Genomic DNA, 8,170 nt, shown 5'->3' on the forward strand with positions numbered 1-8,170 from the left:
TTCAATACTCTTATTTGCCTCCGTATATGAAAATCGTTGATATAATATATCAACAATAATATATAATCGTAATCGGCTTTATAGCACAATAAATTAATTTTATCGTATATACACCATTGAATATTAATAATACGCATGAATTTCGTAATTCTGTACCTGAGGAGTTTGACAAGTCAACGTAATTAACGACCCCTTTGGGATACCATGCAGGGTGTTAAAGAGTTAATATCTCCCGTGGGTTTTAATAATCGCGATCCAATTTTCGATTGAGGACGAATACCAAAAGGTCTAAGGATTCCAGAACAACGATGAACTTGGTATTCCCGGAAGTATCTCAATACAGAGAACCGATGGGACATATTGAAAGAGTGGACAAGGCAACAACGACGTCATATCGAGGTTTCCGGTTGAGAAATTGTCAAATTTCACAGTCCCTAGGAGATTACTTTTTCGTTATAATTAATATATTCATTAATCAGCCCAATTAAAGTAACCCCATACCCAGTGAATCGCAACGAGAAAATCAAATACGATGTAATCCTAGTAATTTATCAAGGTCTCAACATGGCGACCTCGTGATGCATAGGAAATCACTGTAGCAGAAATCCAAGAATTCCTCTATCTGCCTTTCCCATAATTATACGTAAGGTAACCTATTGAAAGGTGTACGCGTACAATGGCGTTACCCTTGCGCTAACTATCCCAAGGCACCCTCCTCCTAGGTACGATAATAGAACGGAAAGGAGTAACTGTATAGTAACACCGCATGACTAGAGGATCGCGGTAAGAGACAAGCTTAGAAGTTTCCAGCTGTCGAAGTAGAAAATAAATCGAACGAACCGTAGCTGCACTATGGGGGATCCTGATAAATTAACTAAATAAATACCGTATCGATAAGCTTCCGAGAAACAGAGGCCATATGTACACTCCCTATAAAAAAAGATATGGGAACGAGCAAATAAAAAGGTGCGGTCAGGATTAACCCTGGAATAGATACCAGATTGGATATACGGATTGCACCCCTTGAAAATCGAATATGAAAGATCCCTCGGTCTTTTTCTCAAGAGAATGAACTTCCCGCCGGACTTTTATCTTGAGGAAGAGTCGATATTCATGGTTAGAAATTTAACAAGAATTTTCTTCCTGAATTACCATACCCTGTATATATACCTTTCGGAATCGGCCGTTTCCCGCATCCAATTAGCGGGGCTCGTAATAAAAGTCAGGGTTATCCCATTCGGCTGTTACGAACGCGATAATTATTATTACGTTGGTAACGAACAGCCTGATTAAATTATTTCCATTACTTTTATTAATCAATATACAAATTCTAAATTAACCTTTTACAATCCAGACGCAATTTCAAGCTTCGCCTTTTTTAAGATTTTATCGTATTACTACGCGACTCGATTCTCGTTGCTATTTTTTTTTTTTTTCTTTTCATTCTAACCCAAAACTATATATGGCCAAACTAACCTCCAATTATTTTTATATTCGCAAGTCATTTTAGTCCTCTCCTCTCAGGACACTATTAAACCTCACTCTTGTATACGAACAAAGTTACGTAAGGCGTATCTATAAAACACGAGGCTGACCTGACGACAGTTTACGAGGCACTCGGTGATCATATATATTCGTGAAATATTAAATATCAGCCATAACGCGTGGACAGGCTGTTTGCTAGGGAATAAAGATCCTACAATAAATTCCCTATGATATCGTCCCTCGAAAAAGACACTTTGTAGTTTAGCTTAAATATTGTATATGTACATAAATATTTTACACGATAATATCAGCATTATAACAATGGTAGATATCGAATAAAATCTATACACATGAAGTGAAACTTCTGTATAGCATGTTAACACCACAGTCTGTTATAAAAATCCAGAAACACATTGATTGGCATATTAAGTAAAACAACGAATTTTCGTCGTTATTCAAGTCATTCCCATAATTTTCATTTGTCGTGTAATTCAGGAATGTGATACAAATTCTTTATTTTTTTCCCCCAGAAACTGAAATTCATATTTTTCCCTACAGGCACCATTAAGCGATAGGTAAACGTAAACGGCAAATACTCGAAATGGATTATTGCGCGGATACCCGGTATACGTGTATCACGAAGATCCTGAATTTTCCCTAGACGAGATTAGGGCAGACGCGACTGCCCAGGGAGCCGCTGCTCGAATAACAAGATGAGAAACTTGGTGTAAACCACAGCTGACAGGATGCGTTGTAAGATATCCTAGTGGATAGTGGAATACAAGAATGGAGGAAGGGAGTAATGTATCAAGGGGTTGGTATACCGCGAGAGTAAAGTTTAGAAGGATGGCGCTGAAGTCGAGATTCATGAATTTATATATTATAACCCTGCTTACCAGCCAGCGAGAAACTTAGCGAACGGATGAAACTTCAATGCAAACCCATTCGTCATAAGACTTACGATTAGTTAAACCCGTTGACAATTCAATTCATAGTTCACAAGGTGCACATATGCACTTTGATATACACGGATACGTAGGTTACGTACAGTCATACTTTTTAACGAGGTTCACCGTTACTGTTCGATACTGTGGCTTATATATTTATCCAGTCTCCCTCCGTTGCTTCTGTGTGTATCAACTGTAAGCCTGTATGTTATCGAGTTTATTGAAATATCGAAAAAGAAAAAAGATAGGGGTGGATCGTCCTTACGCTCGAGCAGACCCCATGGCTCAATGGCTGACGATGCTTGGGTGCCTTGTTACCGACTGAGAAACGCTTGGTTAAACTTTCCAAGACCTCTTTCGCCTGGCACTTTACACACTGTACCACCCGGTATATCCCCCGTATCGCTCTATAATTGTTATTACATTGCGATCTTGCTTGGTATGATACCATGTACGTACATATGCCATACAAGTACAGTATATGATGAATGACATAGTGACACTGCCCTGATAAATATCCCTAGAAAATATTAAACGGTGAAAAGGGACCAGAGTTCAGAATTTCTTTGAAAGATGAGAGAAGAAAAAAAAATTTTTGAAAAATTTTATTCGAACGTGATACGACTTTACTGTATACGCATATACAAAAGTCCTACTCGACGGTTGACGAGGCAGTTTGTTTTTCTGGTGATAAATGAGAAAAATTGCGTCATTCGATACCGTCTCTCTTTTTCTCCCCCCTTCAATTTCAACGCGGAGATACAGAAAAAATGACGAAAAAAGTTTTTCCTTATCAAAGACAGACGTACCTTTCTCCTGCCATACGAGGCAAATTCTCGCATGGTATAGGAAACCCATAGTTCCCATGGTTCGTCATTTCGATTCGACCAGGTATGTGCTTTTCATTAGCACGGTCGCCGGTGGCCAATTAACGCGAGCCTGTGGTACTTCGTATTTACTTTATTCACTTCCAAGACCGTCCCTGGGAATGCCTACAGAGTTTCGTCAAAAGAGCCGTAGGCCATTATCGGTGTAACTGCTGTTAAAACATAAAATCGCCCTTCCACGTTTATACCCAGCCACAATGGGGTTTGAGGGTTGGAAATTGGAGCGTAGGGCGAATTATATTTGTTCAAGAGCGCCGTGGCGCTAGCCGCGTGGCTAACTTAACGGCGCGTTAATTCGCGCCTTGTATTCGAGTAACGAGAGGGATGTATATAGTAAATGACCCTCTGCGAGGCTCCTAGAGGAGCCATCCAGCTAAGACCGAGAAACCGCCCAGCAGCTGGCAACTTTAAGGAAGAATTATATAATCGCGGAAATCCAACCGGCTGAAAACTTTGTTTACCAGAAAATGAGAGATTAAGAGATAAGAGCCAACACCCTGTAACGCATGATACTCGGTACTGATTACTGGCTACTGGCATCTACATTCTCAACCAAGAAGTCTGCATTGTGCTCCGAAATTTTACTTAACCCCCGCCCCACTTGAGGTTAATTCAAGTTCCACAGGAAGACGCATCATGGTTATGATTATTATACGTGTGTACGTCACTTTGTAATAGTTCAAAAATTTCCTCTAGCTCCTCCTGACCCCTCATATCTTAATATTTCACGTTCAACGGTAGCTTCGTCAATCTCATAGAGTATTTGCAGATTAGATGGATCACCCTGTTACGTAATACGTGTAACGCGTTATATCAGCCGCCACTAAATACTCTACATACAATGCACAGCTGCACCTGATGCTTGTACGCAAACGCTACCTCGTGCGTGCGTGGTCTTAGGAAGTGCCAAAATAATTATTAAGTTTAAACGTCCCGGTCAATTAAGTGCTTAATTAAATGTTGCTTTGTCATTGCGCGAGCGCCGGGAAACGTTTGCCGGGTCTCGCGATTGGTCAGGATAATATTAGCGATTAAGTGAATCGCACTGGAAGATAATACTTGTAATTTTCTATTTGACGTATCGTCAATGGAATTTTCTGCACTGGTTTTGGAGGTCTGTAAAAGGGCGTTTTGATTGGACAATGGTACTGGAAATGCAATTCTCGGTCCGAATAGAATTTTCTTGACGGTGTCAATGTGTCTGAGAGTTTGACTGCAGGTCCGATAAGGTTTGGCGCTCGAGGATCGTAGACGCTACCGGGAAAACAAACGAAGAGCTTAGACGTGACGCTTGAAAGGACAGAGTAGTAAAAGTTTTCTTTGTTCCCTCAGAAGTCGCAGCGAGATTGGCCGGCCAATTTGAAAGGGAACGTCACCTCGTATTTTTATCTTTGATTTAATTTTTTTTTTTTTTTTTTTTTTTTTTTTTTTTTTTTTTTTTTTTTTTTTTTTTTTTTTTTTTTTTTTTTTTTTTTTTTTCTACCAAGAAATTAGTCGTCACTGCAGGAAAAATTAGTTACGAGTTTAACTTCGTTAGCCCGCTACGCGAACGAAGTGATTACGCGAGGCCTGGACTGATAAGGATAATTATATACAGGGACGGGGGAAATGTCTAATTAAAAATTTAAAACTCAACGCAAAGGTACGAGAATTCGGATACTTGAGATTTTCAAGGTTTTTAGATGTACTGGATTAAATCGATGGTGCCAGCGGATGGCGATACGTACTAAGTAGAACCGGGGGACGGGGAGAGATTTTATTTGAACTTTTTTTATATATAAATTTTCTTTCCTACGTAGCAAAGCACTTGTATTGAGATGAAAAAGATTTTTAACAATCTTAATTAAAACTTTCTTTCGTAATCTCGATGGTTACTGCAATGAAGAATATGTTTGGTAATTTTTTTTTTTAATTTCTACCGTCCTCACGAGTCGTGTGTAAACATTTAGCCAGGATAAATGATTCCTTCGAGACAGAACCTTCTCGTGTCCATAAAAGCCCAACATATATTTTCCTTACATACATATAGTCCCAAAGCACGTGATACTTTCTCCTAGTCAAGACTTCCCTACTTGGTCATCCATAAGGACTTAAGCCGTTTCGAAAATTTACCGTTATCCCTTTTTTCACGAAATTCTACCTCGCGAAAGTGTTTGACGTTGTGGACGTAAGTTAAAAAAAAAGTTAATTGTCAATTAGAAATCGGACGTAAAATTAAGCAACAGAGAACGTCAGTGCAGTTTCGGTAATGCTGAAAGTCACGTATAATGATTCATGACTGGGTATTAATCTCAGGTAAATCATTGGGCAGTACCGATTGTCTGTGTATCCGGCATTTCACATGATGATGTACGATTGCGTTCCGGATCTGAAACAATTAGCTCTGGTATTGGTAATTAACGAGCGATAACCAGAGGCAATTCGACCCGGGAATTTCACGTTCTGTTAACGGCTGCATTTCGGCCGAATGATTTTCGTGCTTCTCGCATTGGTCGATGAGCATTAGCGATTCAACGTGAAATTCAAAAAAAGGCGAATGTTTACATTGGTCATTTAAAAGTCCGAAAACATTTTAAACGAACTAGCACAGCAGACACATGATATCGTTTAAGTAAAATTCAATATTCCGGAGAGCCGGGAACAGATGAAAATAAACTGTACGAAAAAAAAATTGTAGTAAAGAAAAAAAAATAAAGTCAACATTTTCTATACAGTTTCTATGACTGTGCGAAAGCATCGTGAATTGGAAGCCGCAGTACATAGTATATACGTGCTTTTAAAGTTTTTGAATAAAATAAAAAAAATATATACTCACAGAGTCAAAAGTTTTCTCGTAAAATTTTCTATCCGCCGAGTGATACCACAAATATACAACAGTGCAACTATACTAAATGCTTCTTTAATTCTTTATCTTTCTACATCTATACGCCACGGAATATTCTATTATTCAAAGTTGCACGTTGAACTTTACTAACCGAGCGAATAGAAGAGAACGAAGACGGATCTGTTTGGAAGTGTTCAACCGAGAAAAAAAAAGACTAAAAATTCGCCTTTGACTGTGTTAATGTGCTCTGAGTTTGCCTTTAACTTAGAATTATCTATTAAATGGTTCACCCTTACTCACCTGAATACATAACACGAATAAAGTCTTTGACACGTACGAAAATACATATTATCCCCTCACTGTACGTTAAACGTTTCAATTGGCAAAATTCCTAATTTCAAACAGTAACGACATCGAGAACCTTGAAATTCGAAACGCGTCAAACTTTTTGATAATTATTTTTCAATTATCCTTAATCGCCCTACACGGAGACACGCACAGATGAAAGTGATGGTGATTATTCGAACAGGAATTTAACACAACGAATAACACGCGACACGTTGAAAGTACGTTGGGCTCGTAACTCAGCCGACTGCCGTGGGCGGCGCCACGGCAGTGAATACAGTCGTTATTGTTTTGTCTAGCCGCGTTTCGTCCTAGCGCTGACCTCGTACCGGGCTTTAGATACGAAAAGTGGTGTTTCGAAATCACGAGCGTCAAATGAAACGACCAGAGTAGGCAATTCGGGCGGAAATAGACTCTTCGCTTCGTTCGAACGATTTTTAGGACCCTTTTGCAGCTATCCACGTGACTGCACGTGGTCGAAGGCCTCGGGGCATCGTGACAAGCCCCTCTCTCGTAATATATAGTGCCCTTTCATCCTATTCCGGGTACAAGCGATCCCCAATCCCTCTCTCACTCTCTCGATCCTTGTCGGTTGGAAACCCTTTTCCCGGAGTCCGGGAAGCTTTGGATGACACACTGGGAAATCTAGGGGAATGTGCAAAGTGCCCAGGAGCCAGTCTGGAAGAGAAGTTGCGATTACTTACGGGGAAGTTGAACTGCCAAAAACAAGGAGTCGGAAAATGGAATATTTTAAATTCCAAAGGAAATGAATTTCTAGGAGGTTCGACATACCGGAAACAGCCTTTTGCCTTTCTACCTCCTTACGTAAGACTATCCTCGAGCTACCTCTAAAAACTGACATTCGAGAATGTTCTTACGATCCAACGAAACACTGTATTCAATTCCTTATTACGTGGGTAGATTTTTGGGTATCTCTGAGACCGTCGTGTTTCCTCGGAACATTTTTCTTATCGTTTTACGTCTCGCTTTCCTAACCCTTGGCGAATCCCTTCTATCTCTTATCAAACATTTTCCGTTAGGTACTCTTATTTATTTATTTTCCTCATCACGAATATGTCCCATTCTGTATACTTTTGACAGTTGTCCTGGAAGGTAAGCTAATTATATACCACATGATATACGTGATCGACTCGTGCCAACCAAACGAAATTGTACGAACCTAACCGAGGGGATTCGGTCGCTTGGAAAAATAATAATACATAGATCCGTAAACATTGTTTATCCCCTATCGGATAAATTGTGTAGCCATCTCAAGAATTCAGGCACCAACGTGCGACGTTGATCCTTCAACCTCCACTAAAGCTGCTAGCTTGTCACGTATAAAACAAAAAAAAATTCCCCAGAACCAAAGTCAATAGAGGTCAACTTCTGCTCGGGCCTTCGACTTACCAGCTTGCTATACATTTTTTTTGTTCTTCTCTCCGCTCAGCCCCTTTTTCCACATAACCTATTGATACAAAACCCATCCTACTCCCGAAGCTCAGAGTCATCCATCAGCAAAAGAATTTCTCAAATGGATTCAGTGGCTCTTGAGTTTTGAGTTTACGTAAGGCGTACGGCCTTCTTTTATATATTTCTATATACAGATATAAGATACACATATAAGTATAGAACTCGGATCTACCTATACAAATATCTCTCTCTCTCTCTCTCTCTCTCTC

The 8,170-nt window shown here is 39.7% G+C and overlaps 1 protein-coding gene across 6 annotated transcripts in view; it reads right to left on the bottom strand.

Moving 5' to 3' along the window:
• The window catches only part of LOC107264809, a 99,823-nt gene that overhangs the window by 16,464 nt on the left and 75,189 nt on the right, over window positions 1-8,170 (bottom strand). The window lies entirely within an intron of this gene.

Source organism: Cephus cinctus, unplaced genomic scaffold (assembly GCF_000341935.2).
Source record: "Cephus cinctus unplaced genomic scaffold, Ccin1 Ccin1_scaffold0191, whole genome shotgun sequence".
NCBI classification, from domain to species: domain Eukaryota; kingdom Metazoa; phylum Arthropoda; class Insecta; order Hymenoptera; family Cephidae; genus Cephus; species Cephus cinctus.